General features: G+C 41.8%; 1 protein-coding gene across 1 annotated transcript in view; it reads left to right on the forward strand.

Annotated features, from left to right (window-relative positions):
* The window catches only part of LOC125899795 (radixin), a 72744-nt gene that overhangs the window by 21961 nt on the left and 24111 nt on the right, over window positions 1-26672 (forward strand). The gene's annotated exons all lie outside the window — the stretch shown is intronic.

Below are 26672 nucleotides of genomic sequence, written 5' to 3' on the forward strand. Positions count from 1 at the left end.
ACGTTCCACCTTAAAGGTCAACAGCAGTTGGCCCAGTGAATGACGTTATTGTTTCTCAGACTCCAGCTGCTGTGAGAGGCAGCAAAGCATCCTTTCATTTTATAGTTACAGTTTACTAATAAAACTCTCCACAGTATGAACAGTGGTTACATGAGCCTCAAAACCAGCCACAACTCAGCCCTGAGCAGAGTGACCGTCCTCTACTGACCAATCAGACTGCAGTGTTCACAGCTCCACCTTTTAGTACCAGATCTGTGTGCTAGGTACCCCAACAGAGGGGGGACCAAACATGGGGACGGTACAGAACGGTTCCATTGGTACCATCCACAACTTTTCACAGTGGAAACTGGGCTTTTGCATCCCCACGGGTCGTCACTCTATCCATGACCGTTTGTTAGCTTTCTCTCATGTTCTTCCACGTCCTGGGGCTAAAAGCGTGTTCTTTCCCCAGTGTGGTGGGCCAGTTGTTTGTCCCTGTGGTCTCTCAATGAGAGAGTCGTAGAGATGTCTGTACAGACGAACCTTTCCTGCAAGTTGGACTGAAAAGTGCAGCGTCTGCAGTGGGCACTTAAAAATTCAGAGGTGTATAAGTAAGAGTTACAACAACTTTCAGAGTCTTCACGCTTGATGCAAACAGGGTGACTATGTTATTTTCTGGTGCACACGCCAGGGGCACCACAGCGAGCATAACCAATGCTTAAAACATGACCTCAGATGTATGATCACTAATTAGAGGAGTGTTGAGTAGTAAAAACTGGAGTCGGCAGGAAGCTGCTTTTGTTGTTGGCATCAGCCGTCATGTTGCTCTCAGGGTTGTTCACACACAACCACCAGTTTGTGTTACAGCCAGATAATTTTGTTCTTTACTATATAAGAGACAGAGCTAGTGCTGTAAAAATGGAGGCTAACAACATCACTGATTGCAGCTCAGATCATCAGTTTAGTTAAGACAGAGAAACAATGCCCTCTGTTTGCCCTCAATGAATAGTACTCAGGAGGTTAAGGTTTCTGGCTGAGGAGAGAGGTTGACCACAAGTGCAGGATGGGTTTCAGGCTCTGATAAGAAACAGGTAAAAAGCAAATAGAAATAATCCATTGTTCTTTATTCCTAAAGTACAGCTCGCTCTGGTGCCATTCATACCCACTACATCAGCTTTTTTTAAGTGAGCCCAGAGCCTGTCATCAGCTCTCCCAGTCAGAAGTAATGTGTTGCAGGAGCCCACAGAGGGTTTGGGAAAACACGCACACATGCACTCACACAGAAGCACAACAGTCGGTCACTTTATGGAACTGTCCTGTCTATTGAAAGGAGCGAACACAAAGAGGGCTTTCTCTGCTCTATTTTTGGACTGAAGGACAGTGGGAGCTTTCATGTTGCTCTGACACAAACACATACAGGCTGAGTTTGCACTGCAGCTTAAATAACAGGATTATAGTGTTAGGGTCGTGAAGCCATTTATTATATTACCTTTACTATATTTTAACTCTGGGAGCAGGAGCATGAACTCCAGGCATCTTTGAAACCAAAGCAGATTAAAGCCTGAGCGTGAAAACAGTCAGAAGATTTTTTTCAATTCATTCAAGTGTCCCAAGATTATTAGTTCCTGGTCTGAACCATGTACGACATTGATTATACAGAAAATATTAAATTCCTGAAGAATTGTAGCATTCACACTCATTTCAGTGTCAAGAAATACCAATAAATAAATAAAATACATTTTTATTCCAATCTTAGCAGGATAGAAAGAAAATGTCAATCGAAGCAACAGTTAATCAGCCTGTGTTTTGTTCTTTGAGCAACGCCTGACTGTAAACCCATTCTAACTTCTAATACAACAACAACTATAAATAGATCGATAGAGGTCGGTCAGAGCCGCAGCACGGACAGGAAGCTTGTAGTCGCAGGGTGTTTACAATCCTGCTGCCTGTACATGCTGTTATCTACAGCCAGCCAGCGACTGTACCGAGCCCCTGCTCCATCAATCTCAGTAATGGGGAATTAGGCCAGGCCCAATCCCTGGAAAGAGACCAGGAACATGTGATGGAAAAAGTAGCGAGAGGATGGGAGGTATAGAGAGAGCGAGAAGGTGAAGAGAAAGTTGCATGAAACAGGCATTTTAAAGGTTGTTGTCAGTGCATGTTGAGGTCAGTGTCATAAAATGTTCGTAACCATCAAGGAGTTAAGTTAAAACATGAGAATCATTTAGGGCCCTGTCTAACACCTGGAGCTAAGCAGCTGAAGCAAAACTGTCAGTCCTAGTTTCAGACTGACACAGTCGTCACTTTCATGGTCAGCACCCACATTGTGTAAGCAGCAAATGCACTTGCGCCCATGGGTGTGTAGGTCTTAAAATGAGATGTGGTCAGACTCATTGTTGGCACATCACTGTTTTGAGGAAGGCTTGGGCAATATATTGTAATTATACTACATCCTGTTATGACACTAGATATCAACTAAGATGTTAAATATCATAAGTGTTGGTTTTAATGGCTGTTTTACAGTAAAGTGATATAATTTTTAGCTGCTCTATTATTTACCTTTACCCACTCAGTCATTATATTCACATAATAGATGGTTATTTATACATAATATAATTGTGTTGATATATTGTAGAGCACCAAATATCCTGATACGGAGGTATTTCGTCAAAAATATCGTGACATTTGACTTTCTCCATATCGCCCAGCCCTATTCAGAGGCAGAGGAAAACATTTGCACCACAGACTAAATGCTGAAGTCAGACTGGTGCAGTATTTTCCTGCCATGTAAAGGGCGCATTATTCAGATAATAAGATGCGCCTACATGGGTGGGTTCACAAGGCGTGTATTCTCTGCACACAGTGACACGCAGATGGGCTGAGGGTGGGTGAAATAATGCATCATCAATGAGTAAAATGTTAATGACATTCTGTAAAATGTGAACAGAGCAGAGCTGCTGTCCGACACAGCTACGTAACTTTATTATTTCAGAAGCTAATAGTGTAGTTCTGTTTCCTCTGTCAGGTTTATAACTACAGTTTTTAGTTTTGCCACTTCAGTGTCCCTCGATATTTGCTGCATGACATCACTGCTCTGACTGTATCACTCTCAGCAGAAAATCATTCGCTTCTCCAATTTGCAGAATTAGCGATGTAAGTAGCAGTGCAGCAGGTGCAGGCACACCTGGCTTTTAAAGGGAATGGGAGAATAAACTTTGATTGCTTTAATTTATGTTACCCCCGAAACACACCTATGTTTAATTAAGTGACTACATACAACCTGTTTGCCCCTTGTGCCTCACTTTGCACCCATAATTTGCAAACTAGAGTTAGAGATGCCCTGAATGCACCTGCACCGCGCACTTTAGACCATGCAATATAGAATATTTAAATAAGGCACTTTAACCTGGTGTTTCAGTCTTTGCACATCATCGTGGTGGCAGATAAAAGACAGAGCCATGTGGACGGACAGATGGATGGAAAATATATAAGCGAAAGTTGGAACAAACAAGTAAAGCTCAGATTATTGAAACACACCGTAGGGAAGAAAAAGGGCCGCACAAAGGGATAAAAGAGGATTTGGGAGAGCACTGAGTGACAGGCACTTTGTTCATATCCAGTCCAGAAAAACGACACCGACGTGGCCCTCGAGGGGAACTCCCACTCCGGTTACATGAGGCTATGCTTTGACATTAAGCCCAGCAGTCGGACAGTAAACACATCGGCCCTTTCACTGCTTCGTCTGTGCATTGGCTGCTTGTTTTTGTCATGAAGACGTTTTAAATGTCACGTCGGATTAAAAGCTAAAGCTGCCAGCTTTACAATGATTGAACAGCTAAGCTAGCTTGGCTCCATTAGCTTGTGGCTAATGTGGAGCAACAAAAGAGCAAAACACAGAGATGGACAGTTTGCAGGTGAGGTAAACCACTCACAGGAGCTACAAAGAGTCTCTGTTCTGTGGAGCCGCTCAGAAACAGTCTGTTGTCTCTCTAACAGCAGACGCAGGCTCTGAGCTAGTTAGCCTCAGGCATGCCATTAAAAAGTGAATGTGGCCCGGACCTTGACCCTCCTCAGGGCTGTGCTTTAATGGTGTTTTTGTGTGTGTGCATACACCCCTAACACAACATGGTCGTCCCCTGGTATTCGGGTCTTTCATGTTGTTAAAGCGGAGGTGCACAGAGGGGCTCTGTAACCAGAGTGTTGGACAAACAGGACGTGATTTCATCAAATCAAGACGAGGAAATGCCAGAAAACAATCATATCTTTACCCCACGTTTCACCACGCTATTTGTGTATTGTTAGCAACATGGGCACAGGGGGTTAGAACACAGAGGGGGCCAAAAAGTTTTTCTTTATATCCATATTTGTTCTATCCCAACAATTTTGTTCGTCTCATTCAAACTATCATCTCAGAGTCCTAAAGTCAAAGGTCGTACTGATGCATCAGTGTCACATCAGAGGGTCACGTGACTGACCACAAACAACTCTTTGCTTCCTCTGGAATCTCTTGAGCATTTTATTTTGCATGTCAGGGTGCAGATTTAGGCCTCCAATCAGGAAATTACTTTTACTGCACAACTTAGCACTAATGTTATATTTGCACCACAGAGAACCACAGGAAGTCATTCCTGCCTGTGGTTCTCAACCTGTTCAGCTCCTCCCTCAGAGTGTCTGAGTCATAGACGGGCATTTGGACTTAATTAACTGCATTTATAATTCATAATTATCTATTGGGTCCAATAATTCTACTGCTGTAGTATTCTGTGTAAATACTCAACTGTGCAATATTTTTCAGGATACAACTTAATTCTCACCAACACCTCTTATATGTTTATATTTATTTAATATACAATGCACATAACTGCACACATTCTTATGTTTACTTTTGTTTTATTCTATGATGTATATATTGTAGTTGAATTGTCACACTTACAGCCTCAGCACAGTGACAATATATATTTCATTTTTAATATTTTCAATATCTTAAGTACTAGTGTTAAACACTGTAGCATGATACACACTATTTTTATTTATAATGCACATTGTCATTTGTTTTTTTATTTAATTGCAGTGTATTTACATACTTATATTTCATACTCTTACTCCACTGCTTATCTCTGTGTGTGTGTCTGTTCCACATTTTTCTCCTCACTGACTTGGTCAATCCATGTGAAATTTGGCACAGTGGTAGAGGGTCATGGGAGGATGCCAATGAAGCAATATTACATCAATTGGCCAAAGGGGGGCGCTATAGCAACCGACTGAAATTGCAAACTTTGAATGGGCATATCTCATGCCCCGTATGTCATAGAGACATGAAACTTTGCACAGAGATGCCTCTCCTCATGAGGAACAAATTTGCCTCAAGAACCCATAACTTCCGCTTATATAGATTTTCCGCCATTTTGAATTTTTTGAAAAACACTTCAAATGGATCTCTTCCTAGGAAGTTTGAGCGATCTGCATGAAACTGGGTGAACATAATCTAGGGACCAATATCTAAAGTTCCCTCTTGGCAAAAGTTGGAAAACTTACTAAAACTGAGCTTCTATAAGGCAATGAATATTGCGGAGGGCGTGGCTCATCACATAAAGGTGTAGAACATCTCAAGGGTTTCACCCATCACCACGCAACTTTGTAGGCATATGACCACACATAATCTGAGGGGACCCCTCCATTATTGACCCCATCAAACAAAATGGGGGCGCTAGAGAGCTCATTTCTTATCTAGGCCTAACCGCCATATGGATTTTTACTAAACTTGGTAGATATGTAGAACAGGACACCTCAAGGTGAAATTTAACTCTAATTGGCAACTGGGTGGCGCTATAACAACAGAAAAATACTTAAAAATGGCTAAAATGCGACTGATCGCTGTGGCTCCCCCTGTGGACCAGTGTTGTTGGGTTTTTTTCTATTTTTTTGGTATGACTAAGGCATGGTATGGTATGCTGTACTCAATGGATATGGACTCTCTGGATTCTCTATTCTTTAAATTGGAGCGACAGGGATCAGTGAATTTTTTCTGATTCTGATTTTCCCTCTTTCTTTGAATCCTTGTGTTTTCCTGCAATTTTACTCAACAGTAGAAGGAAGCCTTGTTCTCTACAGAGAGGTCAAAGGTCAGGGTGAAGTATAGAGCAACAGCTTTGAAAGTGGCTCAGATTGATTATCAGGCCTTTTTAGAGAGAGTAGAGACATGATGAAAAGGGATGAGGGCGCACACTTAAGGCCGGTCTCTTTAATGGTATTGGTCCTGGAAAGTAATGGAAGTAGCTGTGTGAAGAATGTGAAGAAGGCTTGATGGAGAAAGCTGATCACCTCCTCACATGCATCTGATAAAGTGACAGCATTTTGTCTTTCAGACGGAGGTGACATCCACATTAAAATTCCAAGACAGAGAGAGATTTAAGATTTTCAGTTTCATCAGTTGATGCTATTTGACAGTGAATTTTGCTCCCTGCTCCCTGTTTAATGTATTCATCCACGTGGATGACATGAGTGAACATTTGAAAGTACACGGAGAGACTGTTGCTCAGATTTTAATACCCCTTTCACGATTGAAGGGTTTAAAGGTAATTCAGGAGATTTCAGGAGGTTTGTTGTTGAGGACTGATGAATGGATGTAAGTGAGAGTGAAGGTGGAAGACAGATGCCCTTTGTTAGGTTGTTCTGGAAGGATGTACAAGAGATCAGGCAGAGTGAGACTCTCAGTTTTTTGCCCAGGCTGATTACAGGTTCCCAGATGGTACCTTGAATGAGACATGGGAGAGGTATGCACCAGACTGAATAAGAAGAGATGAGGAAAGAAGGGAAGAGAGGATGGAGGAATGTGGGAAGGGGTAAGCAGAGGGAAGGGTGGGGTTGGGATTAGTTATGAAGGGTGATGGATGAAGGGAAGGAAAAAGGAGCAGGATGGGTCAAGAAATCTGAGACAGACCAGACCAGGTATGAGTAGGCTTGGCAGGTAGGCCTGCTTCTGAACCTAAGTTAACAAATTAACTGTATTTCCCAGAGCACGTTTAGGGAGCCCGGTCTCACCCTGAAAGTCCGTCGCTTGGGCAGTGACTTGCGGCATCAGAAACCAACAAAAAAGGCCTCCTTTAACGTCGACATGATACGCGGCTGGTTGCCATCGTAGTTTAACGGCACCCGGCGGACAAGAACAAAAGTTAAGGCAGAGAAAGTCTGACTGGCGTGGGCAGGTGAGGGGTACCTGTGAAAAAGGAAGTGTATCTTGAAAGAAGACAATACACGTAACAGGCAGAACTTGACACAGTGTCCCAGAGCATCAACAACCAACACACCCGGGATACCTTGCATGTCATATGTGGACGTCGAAAGTTCATGACCAAACGTGGATATGTGACGAGGTCGGAGTAAGAACGTGTTGGTTTAGGCGGGTTTTTTAAACATGGAAAACCCATCAAAAATGGGCAACATGCTTCTATTTCTCTGCCAGTAGACCAGAGACACATACACAGCTCGGAAGTATGCCTTTCTGTTTTTGTTTTGTGTTTTGTGTTTTAAATTGTCGGCTAATGGGCATGTAGCTACTTCCATGTTTCAGATGATACGTCATGTTTGTAGTCGACCAATGAAGATGAGTTTACATATCACCTTGGGTTCGTCCTTCACCTTCTCAAAATGATCCCACACTTTGGATTTCCTGCCCGACATGTTATTAACTAGCCTGTGGAATAACCGCAGGTACCAGCCCTGGAGATTAACCTGACTCCTGTCTGACTGCTGAGCGTGGACACTTCCTGTGTTTGTCCTTTCAAATTAAAGTCACACATGGTCCAGTCATATAGGTTTGGATTTATTTTGACAAGGTGCAGCTCCTGATAGAGTTCCTCTGACCAAATCTTGCAGACTAATGACCTTTCTGGTCAACTAACTTTTGGTCTAAGCTTGAATGCATTGAAAGTGCAATGGAAATGTTTCTTGGTCTGACCTAGTAACATCCCTAAAAAGTGAGCAGGGTGCTTATTGAGACATGAGACAGACATGTCAGACTAATGTAAAGGAGTGCATGTCTGAGAGGGGCTTTAGCTGGAAGCAGACTGACCCCTCTGTAATTACAAATGATGCTTTTAGAGACAGAGAAGGACAAAGAAGGACACAGGAGAGTGAAAAGACGAACAGCCATGGAGACAATGCAGACAGAAAAAATCTCATCTACCATCACACACCCTGAGGGGTTAAATGTTGCTGGAGAATCCTTTAAAAGATGTATTGATTTCCCATATGCTTGGGTCAGTGTGTGTGTGTTTCCCTCAGGGGTGTGTGTCTGCTTAGATCTGTGTTTGTATCGTGTGTGTAAGAATACAAGTTGTGTACATATGTTGAAACAGGTTTATTTTCTCTCTATCTCAGCCTGCTTTAGTGGAAGACATGTTGTTCTTGTGTTCACAGTATTTGTGTGTGTGTGTGTGTGTGTGTGTGTGTGTGTGTGTGAGCGCATCAGGCCTGTTAATCCAGGGTGTGAGATGCGGTGGGACGTCGTACATTATTGATCTATCGCTGCGTTTTGCACATGTTGCCCCTCCTGGTGATGGTGTCCCAGGGGGCTGGCGGGTCGGCGGAGGGGGGGCAGCGAGCCTGTGCTGGAGGCTTTAAATATTTCAGAGGGCCATTTTCATTTATATAATGGGAATTATCCAAGTCACTAAATCTAATTAGAGGGAGGGTGTGAAGTTCACTTCCTCTCCCGAACATCGACCAAATTCACTCACTGCTTTATTGGAATCTATTAAACCAGTATTATTATTATTACAGCATCAGGGTGAAACATTAACATCATGATTTGTAGTATAGTGATTTACAGATGTACACTACATGGCCAAAAGTATGTGGACAGCCCTGAATGTGTATTCTAGGGCTCCTATATTCTAATTCAGAGAGACTTTAATGCCTCAGTGAACCTTAATAACATTCAAACAGGTGAGTAATATAACAATTCTCCTCCTGTACAGTTGTCATGAAGAGGGAAATTATCTATTGAGACCAAAACTGTTTTTTGTACCCAGCTGTAAACAGTAAAGTTATTACAGTAAAGTGATGTAATTTTCTAAACTTACGTGACTGTTCTGGCTGTTCTGTTAATTCGCTTTAGCCACATATGTAGTCATTATATCCACATTACTCATAATTATTTGTAAAAAATCTCACTGAATAACGCTATAATACTGTCACAATATCGAAATTGACTTATTTGGTCAGAAATATTGTGTATTTGATTTTCTATATATCACCCAGTCCTGGTTTGAACCCAGAAGAAATGAAACTGTTATAGCAGCAGATTAAGCTCATTGTTTTTTGAATTAGATGTTCAAAAATCACATATAGGGTGTAAGGATCTGGATTGATATGTAGATTAAATGATCTATGATCCAGTGTCATCGATACCCTGGAAATCCAGAGTTCTCGCGAGAGCACGATTTGAATTTGCTCAGTGAGTCACTCTGGCAATCAGTGATGATGCTCATTACCTATGCCCATGAAACCGAGCTGCACCAATCACATCGGTGTATCTGATATAGGCGGGCCAGAGGCGAGCTAAACAGTCCGGAATCAGTCAGTAAACATTGCAAGATGGCTACGGATGAACACCAGTTGTTTGAAACGGCTTTGGCTGCTACAATGAACGAGTTAGACTTGGCTTTTTCTCTAAAAGAGGAACAGAAGAGGGCACTCCAGTCTTTCCTTTGCAAGAAGGACGTTTTTGCTGTTTTGCCGACCGGATATGGCAAGAGTCTAATCTACCAGTTAGCTCTGCTGGTAGCTAAGCGTATACGTCACCCCGTGTATTGTTCTGATTGGTCGTAGTGTTATCGAATTGCATGCAGTGATATTTACAAATGCATGCTTGGTGCCGCCCCTCGAGTTGGGCCATTTGCATTACTCATAGCCAGACCCTAAATCTCTCTAGATTTGGGTCTGGATTTCCAGATTATGTCATCAATGCGAAATAAAAACATCGATACCTATTGGACACGCTTTTATTTTGAAAGCCTGTGTCACCGTCAAACAGCATCAGGCAGATGGCGAGCAGCCAAGACAATGACGGTGAGGATAATGGTTTTAACGAGCATCGCACTCTGCTAACTTCTCATCACAGCTGCTCTATTTCAACAGTGTTATGCTGAAAAAACATGCATGCAGGCTGAAATTCAACCGAGCTAATGATAATAACAACAACAGCGTTACATGTAATTTGTTAAGCCCTTAGTAGAGGAAAAAGTCTGCTAGCCATGAGGCTAATTCATGCAATCTAAATATGCGTAAGCTAATAATTGGTGAGAAGCTAAACAGTTGTAACTGAGCTGAATTTAATGCTGTTCAACAGTGTTGTTGTTAATCCATGTTTTACGGCTGTTTGGAGAAGTTTGCCTTCAGGATTTATATCGAGATAGACCTGAAGTTTTTAGAAAAAGATAAAATGAAAAGATTTCTTTCAGAAAGGTTTTTCTGGCAGAAAGCCTTCAACTTATCCCATGTGCTGTTTTATTTTTGTTAGCGGAGTCACTTTAAACCTCACTGCACTCAGTTACAGTTTCTTATTTATGTGTTGGTTTTATCTTTTATGGCCAAAGGCAAAAAATGAAGGGGTGGCAGCTTCTTCCGTTAATATCTGTGTTAAATGGGCATTTAAAATCGTCCCATATTGTTCGCGGGCCCCTAAATTGCACTGAATCGTATCGTGGCAGATTTTCTAATATTGGCAAACATCGTATCGTTCTCCAAAGACTCAATATAATATTGTATCGTGATGAGACTTGTGATTTACACCCCTAATACGCTATAGGATACGCTATATCCACATTAATCATAATATCTTGTCAAAAATCTCATTGTGCAGCTATTTTGTAAACGCACCAATCGTCAACCCTATAATATCATATCATATCATAATATCAAGTTCAATTGGTGGAAAAAGAGGAAATCCAATGGATTTTAGACGTGGATATCATATGGATTATATTTCCTTGCTGCTCCTTGAAGTACAGACAATACTTGTATTATCTCTTCATTCTCACTTGGAGATGTACAGTACAGGCCAAAAGTTTGGACACACCTTCTCATTCAATGCGTTTTCTTTATTTTCATGACTATTTACATTGTAGATTCTCACTGAAGGCATCAAAACTATGAATGAACACATGTGGAGTTATGTACTTAACAAAAAAAGGTGAAATAACTGAAAACATGTTTTATATTCTAGTTTCTTCAAAATAGCCACCCTTTGCTCTGATTATTGCTTTGCACACTCTTGGCATTCTCTCGATGAGCTTCAAGAGGTAGTCACCTGAAATGGTTTCCACTGCACAGGTGTGCCTTATCAGGGTTAATTAGTGGAATTTCTTGCTTTATCAATGGGGTTGGGACCATCAGTTGTGTTGTGCAGAAGTCAGGTTAATACACAGCCGACAGCCCTATTGGACAACTGTTAAAATTCATATTATGGCAAGAACCAATCAGCTAACTAAAGAAAAACCAGTGGCCATCATTACTTTAAGAAATGAAGGTCAGTCAGTCCGGAAAATTGCAAAAACTTTAAATGTGTCCCCAAGTGGAGTCGCAAAACCATCAAGCGCTACAACGAAACTGGCACACATGAGGACCGACCCAGGAAAGGAAGACCAAGAGTCACCTCTGCTTCTGAGGATAAGTTCATCCGAGTCACCAGCCTCAGAAATCGCAAGTTAACAGCAGCTCAGATCAGAGACCAGATGAATGCCACACAGAGTTCTAGCAGCAGACCCATCTCTAGAACAGCTGTTAAGAGGAGACTGCGCGAATCAGGCCTTCATGGTCAAATAGCTGCTAGGAAACCACTGCTAAGGAGAGGCAACAAGCAGAAGAGATTTGTTTGGGCCAAGAAACACAAGGAATGGACATTAGACCAGTGGAAATCTGTGCTTTGGTCTGATGAGTCCAAATTTGAGATCTTTGGTTCCAACAGTGTCTTTGTGATGCAGAAAAGGTGAACGGATGGATTCCACATGCCTGGTTCCCACTGTGAAGCATGGAGGAGGAGGTGTGATGGTGTGGGGGTGTTTTGCTGGTGACACTGTTGGGGATTTATTCAAAATTGAAGGCACACTGAACCAGCATGGCTACCACAGCATCCTGCAGTGACATGCCATCCCATCCGCTTTGCGTTTAGTTGGACGATCATTTATTTTTCAACAGGACAATGACCCCAAACACACCTCTAGGCTGTGTAAGGGCTATTTGACCAAGAAGGAGAGTGATGGAGTGCTGCGGCAGATGACCTGGCCTCCACAGTCACCGGACCTGAACCCAATCGAGATGGTTTGGGGTGAGCTGGACCGCAGAGTGAAGGCAAAGGGGCCAACAAGTGCTAAACACCTCTGGGAACTCCTTCAAGACTGTTGGAAACCCATTTCAGGTGACTACCTCTTGAAGCTCATGGAGAGAATGCCAAGAGTGTGCAAAGCAGTAATCAGAGCAAAGGGTGGCTATTTTGAAGAAACTAGAATATAAAACATGTTTTCAGTTATTTCACCTTTTTTTGTTAAGTACATAACTCCACATGTGTTCATTCATAGTTTTGATGCCTTTAGTGAGAATCTACAATGTAAATAGTCAAGAAAATAAAGAAAACGCATTGAATGAGAAGGTGTGTCCAAACTTTTGGCCTGTACTGTATTTTTCCTCCACAGCTGAAGGCAGAGCTTTGTCTGACATGCTAACTCCTCCTCCTCCAGTCCAAATCAGCCCACTGATCCCTGCGTGTAATTTCTACACCCCTCTGTGTGTTTGAAAACACAGCCAAGCTTAAAGTTAACTGATAAATCCTCACGTCACTGTCTGTGCCATGACCTACAGACACTAGAAAATAAAAGAGGTGCAGGAAAGTGGTGTTGGAGAGGCAGAGAAGAGCGGCAGAGAGAAAGAAGGATTGTGAAGAGGATACAATCTGAGCGGAAAAGAGGAGAGGTGAAGAGAGAGCGAATGGTGGAGGTGAAGACAAGAGTGTCAGAGAGGAAATGTTAAGTAGACACGTGGAAAGAGTGGCTGACGATGGAAACCAGAGAAGAGAAAAGGTGAAGAAGGCAGCACGGCCCTGGTTGCCTTTAAAGCCTCTATTAATCAGCTTAGCGACCAACAGCTTTTAATTATGGCTGTCTGAGTCTCTCTCTCACACACACACACACACACACACACACACAGTCAACAGGTGGGCTGTGTTGCGTGGGCGGCCTCTGCCTGTACACACTAGCCTACTATTTAGCTGTCACTACTTGTTATGAATAACATGGAGGCAAGGAGGATGCTGGTAAACACAGCAGCTGAACTGAGACACACATGCACGCTCTGCTTTCCCCAGAGCCTCGTGAGACAAGATGTGGCCACAGTGTCTGTGCAGAAACCACAAGGTACACGGCTAGGATGTGTACGTAACAACTTAAATCCTAATACATCGAAATTGAAATTCTATTATGCTATATCTCTTAACTGATTATGGAAACTACTCAGTAGATTATAGCTGTAAGGCTCCTTCAATTCAATTCAACAGATCTTTATTTATCCTGAAGGAAATTCTTGTGCCAGAGAATGCTTTCACCAGTGACAACCAGTGGTTTCCTGGGTCAGGGTCACACACTGGGCCCAGTGTGGGCCCAATGGAGTATTTAATATCAGTCAAAATATTCCTAATATACAAGATATAAATTAAACCAGTGCCTAGTAAAGTAACAATAGGAGTAAGAGAAGTACAAGAGTCACGAGAAATTAACTAAAATGGTGGAAAAATGCAGACTGCACTTGATATTGAATGTTACACTAGCTGTGTTCGAAACCGTCCACTCACTCACTCACTCACTATTCCCTATTTCGTGTTACTATATAGTGCACTACATGGGGAACGACTGAACGAGATTTCTGACACTAAGTGAAATTTTCTGAACGTCGTTGCGTCAGTAGCTGCGCCGCATACTCCTGTGACGCAAGTGGACGCGCCGAGCATCATGTAAACAAACCGGGCCCTTTGAGGATGATCGAACTGTATGGTGGTTGTACTTTTTGTCAATAAATTGTTGAAATGTCAATGGTGTGGACATTTGGTTTTGTCAGCTACGGTTGTGTGTCTGCATTGTGAGCTGTAATAGCCCACGATAGTGCACGAGCTACAAGCTACCTGGCTCGTGCAAGCTAAGTGGCTATTGTTAGCTCGTGAGCTAACATTACTGGCTAGCATCCTATTCGTTTCTTTTCTCTTTACGGTTGTTCTTCTTCTCCTCTGGCAAAAGACGACCGCGTTGCATTGTGGTATACGGGAGTAAAATGTAGGGTACATCGTTTGTTCACTCACATTTGCTGTGCATTGTGGGTATTTTATAGTCCACTGTATAGTGAATGAAATTAACCGTGGAGAATTCGAACAACACTACAAAATGGCGAACACACTATATAGTGCACTATATCCGTGATAGGGAACGATTTCGAACACAGCTATTGTATGTGATATAACAATGAAAAGTAGTATTGTACATGAGTTTGAGAAAATATATTGCACTACATTGACAAGTGATCATGATACTGCAAAGTTATATTGCACATGATGTCGAGAAAATGTTGCACAAGGTATTTAAAAGAAGTAACGCTGTTTTCATTCATAGTTTCTCATTGTTTCTTCTACATTTCACTGAAGAGGTCATTAAATATTTTCAGTAAAACTCTGTTTTAAATAAAAACTCAGAGGAAAGAGGGCAGTCCTCTTATCTCCTCTCCTGATAACATGGAAAAACAATGATGACAAACAGGTGTAAAATATCAGAAAGGCATGATTTACTATGAGCTATGTGAGAGTACTGTTTCTGTAATGTAGCTCCTGGCCACCAGTGGCAGCACTGAGCACACTTTTACTGAGCACCACTCTAGTTTAATTAGTCATAATACAACAAATATCTCGTTGATTGTGTTTATTGTTTTCAAGATTTTGTGTGATGACAATATTTTTCAGTGTAAATGGATTTCCAAAGTTAAAAATATTCTTGATGATTGTGGTTTATCGTACTTATGGCATGACGCTGGACGGATGAATCCTAAGTATTTAAAGTTAATGATTGAACGTAGATTATCTGACATGGAACTACAGAGATGGCATGAGAAATTACAAAGCAACCATTTATGTGATAGTTATTAATTGTTTGAAACTGATTTCACTTTTGAACCTTATCTGATTATGTTAAGACCTGCCGAAAGGATTTGTTTGTCTAAGTTTCGGTGTGGAAATCATAAGTTACCTATCTCTGAGCGCAAGTATGACCGTGAAAATGTCCCTCGGCAATGTACTCTTTGTTTGACTGGCAACCAAGGAGACGAATATCATTATGTACTTGCGCGTTCCTTTTTTAACAAAGAGAATAGAGAGTTTGTCGGACAGTTCTGTAGAGTAAACCCAAATATTTACAAGTTTCAAAAGTTAATGTCATCTCGAAAAGTAAAGGTTTTGTCAAATTTGTTGAAACTTTTAAAGAAAATCCTGACTAGTTTCTCTTGATTTGCTTTTCTTCTCTTCAGAGACTTGTACATATGTACACTAATTCTGTTTTATTTATTCTATTGTACATTGGTTGCCGCCTGCTTTGATTTGTTATTGCTATTTTTGTTTGTCCCTTATAACCCGGGGAGGGGTCAAAAGGAAATAAATAAATAAAAGTTTCAGCATCAACATCAACAAGCACTTTTTATAAGACTCCCTTTGAAAACTCATTGTTAAAGACTACTACACTGAACACAAAGTTAAACCTAAGGCACAGCTGTGTGGTGATGATGCTGTTTAATCAGTATGTTGATATGCTGCACCTGTCAGGTGGATGGATTATCTCGGAAACAGAGAAGCGCTCACTAACAGGGGTTTTACCAAATTTGCAACCGAAATTTGAGAGAAAAACATCCATTAAGTGCATAAAAACAGTTTTAACATTTTAACTTAAACCTGTGAAAAATAGGAGCAAAAACAAAAGTAATGTTTGTAAAATGTTGTTCAGTGTATTCAGCCACTGAGGGGGACATTTAAATTGATACTTCTCCCACAGAGTGACCATTTTTAAATCACTTAATCAGACTATGTTACCTTGAGTTTCTTTCTCAAACTTGCCTCCATGGTAGACTACAAACATTGATATATTGATCGATTGGAGGCCGCTGTTAACAGCACCAAAACTAGATATGCACGATTCTTTGCTGATATCCAATATGCTGACATGTAACAACTTGTTTGGCTGATAACTGATGTCAATATATCCACTTTTTTCCCCACCTAATTTTAGTGATCATCAAGTCTCTTCTGCACCATACACCTTTCAGTGTATGTAATGTTCATTCAATGTGCAAATGAAGATAAAGCATGTTAGCTGATTCTAAAGCCAATATCGCCTGACACCAATGACCTGCTGACATTTTCATGCATCCCTAACCAAAACTATATAAAAACATCTTTTTCCAAACTCTCACACAGTATAATCCAAGTCTCATTTATTAGGCTGTAACAAACACAGACATTTTCACTTTCAGTTCGCAGTAAGTTAAGTTTTCTACAAGCACCATTTATTATTTATCTGTAATGAGTGACAACAGATTATGATCTGTTTATTTGATCACTTATTTGTCTCCACCAACACTAACAGATCCACAGCTGGACTGAGACCGGACTGTTGCCAAGCAACACATAAACATTCAGTACACTAGCTGGCATCTGTGTTCAGATCTACACGTTATCTCAGCTCAGCTTCTTTGTATCATGAACGTTCATCTGTGTGTTTCTGTTTATTGTGCAACCAGTGGAACAAGATGCTGGTGACAGTTGGTTTGACGCCATGTTTGGACTCTGATGAGTGAACAGCTTGATCACACAGTATAGCTGCAACATCATCTGATGGTATATGAACACAGCAGGAGGTTTGCAGTGAAGTGTCCAGGCTTCCTTCCTTCCCTCTGTCCTCTTTTATATATCATCATATTTTAATTCAGATGTTATTTGTGGAAATATGTTTGTAGTGCAAGGTTTGTTGCGTCTATTAATGTAGGCTGATTAAAGGTTTAGAACACCTATAAAGTAGAGTGATACATGCATAGTTAAAAAACACAGTGATGTTGTTCTCTACATCAGCACTCATGAAATGCCTCTTGTCCAGTAAAATTACCAGGTTGGAACTAACTGTTTTCAAGGTTCCAGTGGATCCTTAAAAAGCCATAAAAGGCATTAAATTCATTCATTTAAGGTCTTAATTGGCGTTAAAATGTCTTAAATCAATCTTTCAGAAGTTTTAAAAATGCTTAGACGTGAGGAGTAGGATATTATGAATAATTTTCTTTCTGAAGTTGCATCATAAAATCTCAAAATAATTGGTAACATCCTTTTTATCTCATAATTTACTGAATGCTTCTTGCATTAACGTCAAGCATATCAGAGTAGTGTTGTCACGATACCAAAATCTTTGTTTCGGTACCAATACCAATATGAATTTCGATACTTTTCGATACTCTTCGGTACTTTTCCTAAAGAAAAGTCCTTTTGGATACAAACCTTTAGAACAATAAATAGTAGGGGTGTAACGGTACCAAAAAAATCATGTTTCGGTAAGTACCTCGGCACGGACATCACGGTTTGGTAACTCAAATGTTCCACCAAGTTGGTGTTGTCTCGTGTTGTCTCCCTTTGCGAGGCAGACTTTCTCTTGTCTTTTTTCACGTGCGCCAGCTGCGAATGTTGATACAGGTGTTGTCATACACACCACTTGCGCAATCTGTGCTCCAATAGGAACAAGGAAGGCGTTTGTGTGCATAATTGAGTAAAATAAATTAACTAAATTAATGAATTGAATCAATTTCAAAGTACCGGTATTTTCCAAATGGAGTATAGTACCGTTTGGAATACTCTAGTACCGCGGTACTATTTTAGTACCGGCATACCGTGCAACACTATATCAGAGTAAAGAAACCAACAACACACATATTCATTTACCATCCAATCAATTCCAGTCTGCTCATTTTAGGTCAACCAAATGGATACCTTTATGATAATATAATATCTTCATTGTTTTCCATGTGGTCCATTTCTAGAAACTTTTACCTTTTTTTTCAAGACCTGCAGGAGATCATCTGACATTTTAACTGACCAAAAGTCATGTTTTATATTAAAGTTAATATTTGGGCAACATTGTCCCTAACCCTCAGTAATTTTTTTAATATTTTTTTCCTTTGACCTTGGTTATTGTAAAATTGGTCAAAAATTTATTTCTGAGTGACATTAAAAAGTCTTAAATACTCATTCCCACTAACTGAGCATTACACAGTCAGACTCCCTCTTATGTAGCTGAACCACTTCACCTGTGCTCTGCAGCTTGCTCTCTTCAGTCAAATAAGCTAAATTTATTGTCTGTCCCTCGCTCTCACCCATCGTGCTTTTGCGGCCGTGGCACCTAAATGTTGTAACGCTCTGCCTGCTCTCATACGGTGTGCTGTCTCTGTGGTTTATTTTAAAAGCCAGCTAAAGATGCACCTGTTCAGACAGACAGACGCAGGGGTAACTTGTCTGCTCCAGATCTGTATTTTATTCTTGTTTTGTGTACTGCTGTTGTGTGAATTGTTTTTTTTATGCAACCAGTTTTGCTAGATGTGATGTTTATTCTCTTAAGGCCCTCACACACCAAGCTGACGGTCGGCCGTCGACCAAAGTTGGGCCGTCGGTGAGCGTCTGTCGGCCTAGTTTTTGCAGTGTGTCCCGCAACGTCAGCCCTTCGGTGTCGGCGGCTTTTCAGCCGATTGAGCATGTTGAATCGGCAGCGGAGCTAGTCGGTGAAAGAGATCACTCTGATTGGCTGTTTAGGTTTTATTCCCTCGCCCCTGTAGTGAGTGAATCTGCCTGTAGTGAAACCGGGGCTAACCGGTGCTTCCTCCTCAGGCTCCACTTCACTCAGCTGCCCCACAGACTCGCTGCTTCTTCCCACTTTAACCTGAATAACAAACCGGAGCTAGCTGGGAGCGGCTAGCGGAGCGTTAGCCGCAGCATGACTGGAGGGAAGCACAGCCAGTTAGCCTCCGCTAGTCTCTGAGCTAGCCCCGGCTCTCCGTTTGGATCCAACCGGAGCACCGAGCCCTGGTTTGTTATTCAGGTTAAAGTGGGAAGAAGCAGCGGGTTTATCGGGCAGCTGAGTGAAGTGGAGCCTGCGGAGGAAACACCGGGACCGTCTGGATGTAATAGTCCGTGGAGGTGCTGCAGTGCTCGGCTGCACAGATAGGAAACCCCTCGGCTGACAGGATGTACCACTCTCTCACTCCGCTCTCTCTCACGCAGGCGCAGAACGTACGTGGTACTTGGCTGTCGGATGTAGTCCATGTAGTGTGTTCAAATGCAACTGACACAGGGCGACGTGAGGCGACGTAGACAACGCAACAGTTGGCTTTCGTCGCCGCTAGTTCTTTGATGTCGGTTTGGTGTGTCCGCACCTTTATGCATATAATGCCCTTATGAAGCACTTTCTGACCCATGTCTGCAAAAAGCACTTTATAAATACATTTTTCTTACTTACTAACTTAAAAAGTCTAAATCTAACTTGGCTAAAGCTGTAAGAACCCTGGTTATATTATTGACAGTTAAACTACAATGTCTTGTTTCACATCGGCCGAGAGAAGATTAACAACTCTCTCAAGACTGTAAAGGATCAGTCATAACGCATATTTAATGTACAGTATTATAGGTTTTTAAACAGGTGGGTTTTGCTATGTTGCATAGAAGGTATTTATTAATAAATGTCAGTGGAATTTAGCCGTATAATTAATTTTTCTGATGTATGTATTGAATATCAATATATCCACTTTTTTGATCAAGTCTCTTCTGTAGTGGAATTAACATCATATTATGCACACATACTTTTATTGTGACGATCCACCAGCAGATGGAGACATGAAATACAATAATTTTTAATGTATGTAATATTCATTTATTGTTTATGATTACGAAAAAGCATGTTGGCTGATTCTAACAGTTCATTTTAAAGCCAAGATCAGCCGATGACGTGCTGATATCCTTCCTGATTTAGCTATTGAATCAATGTACTCTCAGTCACAACCAGTTCTGCTGATGAAGCTGAATGGAGCTCAGCATGATATGACACTTGGTGGTTTTTAAATGAGTCAGTGGTGTTGATGGTTTGCATAACAATGACCAGTGTTCACTGGCTGGCTCTCACTCTGTCTCTGTAGTAGGTGCTAATGGGTCCTTAGCACCACAGTAACATGCTGTGTGGTGGCACTGGTCGTTGTTGTTTGAATTAATTTTAATATAAATATTTGCCTGAGCGTCCTCAGTGTTTAAAACTCTGACCCTCCCTCTAAACTTGTGATGTCATCGCTCTGCTGCTGACTCAGAGGATTTGCTTAACTGTGTTTCATTTCAAACAAACCAACAGTGCTCCTGATCGCGCTCTGTAAACATGAGCTCAAGTGGAAAACTAACTGCAGACACTGAAGTTGCAAATTTCTCGCAGGACAAGTTCACGATCTCAAAAAGGGGCGACAAACCTGTTTGTTAACTTGAGCAGCTGCTGCACTGTTGTACCCAGCCATGTAGATTTTTATTAGAATTCACAGCGTGCAGCTTTCTGCAGTCGGCAGTTTGAACTCTGCTTTAGCAGGGTCAATTTATTTTTCAGTGTGAGACATTTTTCTTCTTTAATTATAAACACACTTTGCCCCCGATCTGCCAGCCTCCATATACCCCCAACACTGAGGAGAGAAGTGGCTTGTGGCCCAGGTTTTATGTCTCGTCTTGGCGGTAATTGTTGCAGTAGCAGCTGCACAGATGGAGGAACATAGGCAGAGATAGCAGCCATCATTACTAATATAACTAGATTATAACTGGTGCCATAATAGTCCCAGTTATATTTATGTGTATGCATAATCTAAAGGGTATCTAAAATGTCTCTGACACATGAAAAAAGTGTGTGGGGAGCAGCAGTCGGTCAACAGTAACAGAAAGGATTGTGGTCAGCGGCGAGGCTGAGACCGCCTGCTGCTTTATCTGCTAACGTTTTGTAGCTATCAGCTCAAAGACATGTTGCTCTCTCTCTGTATCTGCCCTGCAATCACACACACACACACACACACAGCTCATGTCTGCGTCTCTGCAGGCACACACTCACATTCACACTTGAAACAATCCCCTCTCTCAGACAATAGTGGAATATATGAGAGGGGTTTTTGTTGCCGCAGCGCTCAGAGGAAATAAATGTTGTTCACCTCTGTGCAGACCTGCAGTGTGTCCACAGTTCACTCTCAGCTATTTTGTTTTTATGCTGAGGCCATCCTGAGTAGTAAGAGTTTTAATAGGGATGTATTACAGCCTGTTTCACTGGAATTGCATTGCTAGGCAACTGCTGCTCGGGTCCGTGACTACTTCCTGTCTGCTGATGTCATTCACACACACTGTAAAACATTTTAACAGGAAATACAGAGGGACACGTTTATGATGTGTATGTTGTTAAGGTCAAAAATGTTCTATAGACTGAGTCACTTCCAGGTGGAAAACACCAAGGTCACGTTCATAAAATGAAACGCTGCCTCAGTTGACCCTTTGCTAAGCCCCTCCCCTTAAACTCAGACAGGCCAATCATAGCATGGCATCAGCCAGCGACGACAAGGGTCCGACAACTACACGGCCGTGCCCCGTAAACTCAGATTTTCTTAATTTTCAGACTGGTTTTGTTAATTTCAAGCTAAACGTTGTTCCTGAGGCAGGTGTGATAATGAGTTTTACTGTTGGCTGGACAAAACAAGCAATTTGAAGATGTCATATTAGACACACATAAATCATGATGAGCATTTTTCCTCTATTTTCACTGCGGTTTTACCGTTTGGTTCTTGTCTCTCTGTCGAACCGTTGAGCAGTGTCTGACCTCTGGAGGGGTCAAACCTCTGTAGGTCATCCCACCAAGTGTTAAAATCCCTCTTCAGGGCGGCCACAGGGCTTTTTAGAAAATTACAATAAAATCAGCCACAAGGACGTCACTATGGAAACCTTATCAGCCAGAACACAGAGACACGTGACATCCAGTGATATATGTACATAGTAGAACGCCTTGTTGTGTGTGAGTGTGAAGCCACCATATGGCTGCGCCCCCATACATACACACAGATGTCTATCTCGCTGTGGCACACACACACACACACACACACACACACACACACACACACACACAAACACAATATGGTTGCATTCTCATACCTTCCCAGCATCCACTGTCTCGGTTTGTTGTTAATGTGAAGCTGAATTAATGCAGAACACACACTTAAAACTAGAGGGTAGTAAATGTTAATTTTGCTTTCATTAGCACAACATCCATCAACTAGTCACTGACTAAATGCTGAATGAATTTAAAGCACAAGGCCTTTCCTTTCAGCCTTGCGCTCCACTGACTCTGAGCTTCAGCGCTGCATTTCAAGGCCCTCTCCAGTTAGCAGTGGTAAAAATAAAGTGTTTTGTGATGTAAATGTTTCTGCTATTATTTCATTTTCTGCTGAGTTTGCTCACTGTTGCATTGCTGAAACAAAGTACCAGCCATCCACCCTGTGTACTACACTGGTCAGCCAACGTGAGCCTTGGCTGCTCTGCATGGCACACGTCCATGGTCAGGAGGGACCTAGCTAGTGGCGTTGTTCATTTGGCGATTAACGCTGGTGACACAGTCCCGGTGGTGGCACAGGAAACATGGAGACATGGAACTCACCCTCTGGTCTCCTCTGAGGTTGCCACGGTGAGAAAGTGGCTTAATGTGAAGCTACAGGTGGCCATGATGTATCTGCAGTAGAGCTTAGATCGGGCCCAATAAATCCAGCCCGACCCTACCTGAGCCAGTGCGTGTTCTGTCCGAGCTCGGCCCAGCCCGGCCCTTTAACTGTAATTATGAGCCTGACATTTTTTTTAAGGATTGGGCCGTTAAACCCTTGTGGTGACTGCAGTAAACTGAAGACTGTGTTGTCAGTCAGAAATATTCTGTGTGGTTAACAGTTAACATTGACATTCCTATTTGAAACACACACTTACAACCATTTTTTTCTCCCTTAAATAGACATAAAATTCTCATAGTTAGAAGAACAAACACACACACACACACATTAACAACAAGCAGGTTTAAACTAACAAAAGCAGTGTGAATATTTATCTCAAAGTCGTCTCGTTGCGTCTGTTAGTTCAGTCATTTGTGAAGATAGAATGTCAGACATCTGGTCGAATCTTTTGTCTTCAACATATAGTGAAAATGTGTGTACGTGTGTGCAGAGGGCATGGTAGGGGGTAGAGTGCTTTTCTTTTGTTTGCAGAGTGTGTGTGTGTGTGTGTGGTCTTTGTGTGTATTTTTCAGGTCAGTTGAGCTGCCTGTCTGAGTCGTGTATTTCCTGGCGGTTGGTTTCTTATGATAGATGCACTCTGTTCACCTCAGGCGCTATCTGCCCATCTTTGTCTCTCTCTCGAGCACACTCACACACAAATTCAGACACACACACACACACACACACACACACACGCTACTGATGCAGCAGTTTTATCCCCGAGGCAGGTTACAAGTTTTTACAGCACCATTGTTGCCTCCTTCTCCTCTGCTCTGTTCCTCTCGCTCTCTGTGGGTCTCTTGCTCTCCTTCAGGTTACTCTAGGACAGCGTCAGTTGGTTTCACTGCAGCTGGGTTTACTTACTGCAGCACAGTATAATGTATTACACCTCCAGCAGGGATACACACAGACAAATCGGTGATTGCATACTGGTGTGCTGAGTGTGTGTGTGAGTTCAGTACTCTGCACAGCACACAGAAGAGATTATTGTGAGACACTGTTTGGTTTCCACCAGCTCTACTGCTGGTTCAAACTCTGGTCGTATGAATTCATGCTGCCACAAAACAGTCAAACACACACACACACACACACACACACATTTCATGAAACCTGTTAACATTCAAGTGTCACCTCAGATTAACACAGATGCTGATGCAGCAGCAGTCCTGAATAAAGTTCCCAGATGCCCATATTTGGCTCTGAGTGTCACACCTGACTGCAAAACTCCCAGAATCCCTTTCTGCACCTTCTTCTTCTTCCAACTGCTCTCTAGTGTTTGCAGCTGAGCAGCACTGCACCTCACTGCTGCCTTCCCTGTGGCGATAAAACATGTGTTTATTTCACATTTATTTAACGCCATGAATAATTCATAATGATGCGCCTATACTAAAGTTTAGTTTGTTTTTTTATTATTTTTGCAGCGCTTAAAATCAAAGGACGTAGACACAGTGTGCAGAGAGGCCTGAAAGGGGCTTATTCATGACAGTATACACATTATTAAGAATATACATATGTAGATTATGTGAGATAGAAAAGCAGGAAGGAAAACAACAGAAAGGATGTCATTGTAATCTGATGATTGTCTTTTTTTAGGGAGGACTGGGGGTCTTTAGAGGGAGATAACAGGTCAACAGTTGACGCCACATAGACGTGATATACATCATCTGACAACTGGAACATGAAGATTAATTTGAGATGCAGTTCAGCACTGTGTGTCAAGTTTTCTGGTCATGAATATGTAAGAAATACTGTGTTTTGTTGGGACACTGATTCAGACTTTGAAGCGTGTCTAGCTAGGAACATTATGATGGAAGTATATGATGGCCATTCCCATGATTAGTTAAGTTGTTGCAACAGATTTTGGGTTGATACCATCTGTTATAAAGATTTGGTACTAAATGTACGCATTTTCGACCAGCCTAGAATTGATAAAAATGGTCAAAAATCCCTCCAAAATAGGGCTGCAACTAACGATTATTTTCATTGTCGACTAATTTGTCAGTTATTTCTTCAATTAGTCGACTAATCGTTTTATCGAAAAATGTTGAAAAATGTTAGTCTGTCTCTCCCAAACCCCAAAATTATGTCATCTAATGTCTTGTTTCATACTCACGCCAAAGGGTTTTAGTTCACCGTCGTGGGAGAGTGTGTAAAGCTGCCAATATTTGAACATAAGAAGCTGCAATAAGAGTATTTTGGGGTTCTTTTGTAGTACTTTTCTATGAAATGACTCAAACCAATTAGTCGACTACTAAAATAATCATCAATTGTTTTAATAGTCGATTAATCGTCGATTAGTCGACAAATCCTTGCAGCCCTACTCCAAAATACTATAGTAAGACACCGCCACCTTGAGGAACACCATAGAAAAATCCATAATGTGATTTGGCATAAATAATTATTGATAATTTGGAGATTTGAAATGGGGGACAGACAGAGAGAGAGTGGGGACTGACACACAGCAAAGGGTCGCAGGCCGGACTCGAACCTGCAACCACTGCAGTGAGGCAATGCCTCTGTACATGGGGTGCCGGCACTATCCACTACACTACCGACACCCCGAAGAGTTGCACTTTTCAGTGATTGAAAGGTGAGCACTTTCGTTCTGGAAAATGCTGAGAAACCTCCTTATTGTCAATATCTCTATGAAAGCCAAACATCCTCTGAATGCTCGAGGTCTCTAGTTTGTGGTTGTGAAGTTTCATGAGGCTGTGATTATCCTGGAGGTCACTGGAGGTCGTTTTATACAGGGACGTCTGATTCAAAAAACGGTCTCACTGCAATTTCATGGCTACTGTGGGGGCTGACATCATCACACATGAATGTAGTTGGTCTCATTGAATCCACAAGAGTCTCAGCTTTCCAGTCCCGACTGTTTAGGGACCCCAGTGTGCAGAAATATAAAAAAAAAAAAAATAGGCGAAAATGACAGCTTACTGAGTTAAAACTGCATGGTTTTTGAAAACCAAAAAAATGCATGTGACTAGAGTGGGCCTGTCTTTAAGGGGGGGACTAGAAGGTACCAAAAGAGCTCTTTTTCATTCAGATATCTTGAGATGATACCTTCAGGGACCCCTGTGAAAAGTTTCCTGATCAGCAGCAGATGTGGTGTGTTGATTTGCCTAGGATGCAAATTCACCGTCTTATAGCACTTGTTGACTCATCCTTTCACACAGTCATGTGTTCACATCTATTTGGCTTCATTTATTACCCTGCCAAAGAGGAAATGACCTGTTCTCCACATTGTTATGGCTGCTCAGGTGCAAACTTTCACTCCTCTTCTGAAGTGCAGATGGTCTGAGCCGCCAGCAGAGTTTATTTCCCTTCATCTCTCAGATATAGTAGTTTATTTTTATATGAAAGATTCATGCGTGGGAAATAATTTATAATTCATGCACGGTTACGGTCGAGCTGGAACTCCTAATAATTTTCCCTCATTAGAGTGAAGTGAAGGCAACCGCTTCTGTGCAGCTTCCTGGCAGGAGGATGAGTGGCGTAAACAGCCGGCGCCTTTTATGGATACTGTGTGTGTGTGTGTGTGTGTGTGTGTGTGTGTGTTCACTATGTGTGAAGAATATTTATAGAAGTCTGATAGGAGTTAACACACACAGCTGGCACAGGCTGTCCCACCAGCAGACAGTGGAGGGTCACAGTACTTCACAGGCTCCAAGTTTGGTCCTTATTCATTAAAACTAGAATTTTCTTATCAACTTTACCGTCTTAATTAGTTTTGCATTATTTTATACCTTTCCTGTGGTTTGTTTCACACTTTCTAAAGCACATTTATGTCATTAATTTGCACTTTGTACCTTCCCTTCTTTTTTACTTTG

The sequence above is a fragment of the Epinephelus fuscoguttatus genome, linkage group LG13 (assembly GCF_011397635.1).
Source record: "Epinephelus fuscoguttatus linkage group LG13, E.fuscoguttatus.final_Chr_v1".
Classification (NCBI taxonomy): domain Eukaryota; kingdom Metazoa; phylum Chordata; class Actinopteri; order Perciformes; family Serranidae; genus Epinephelus; species Epinephelus fuscoguttatus.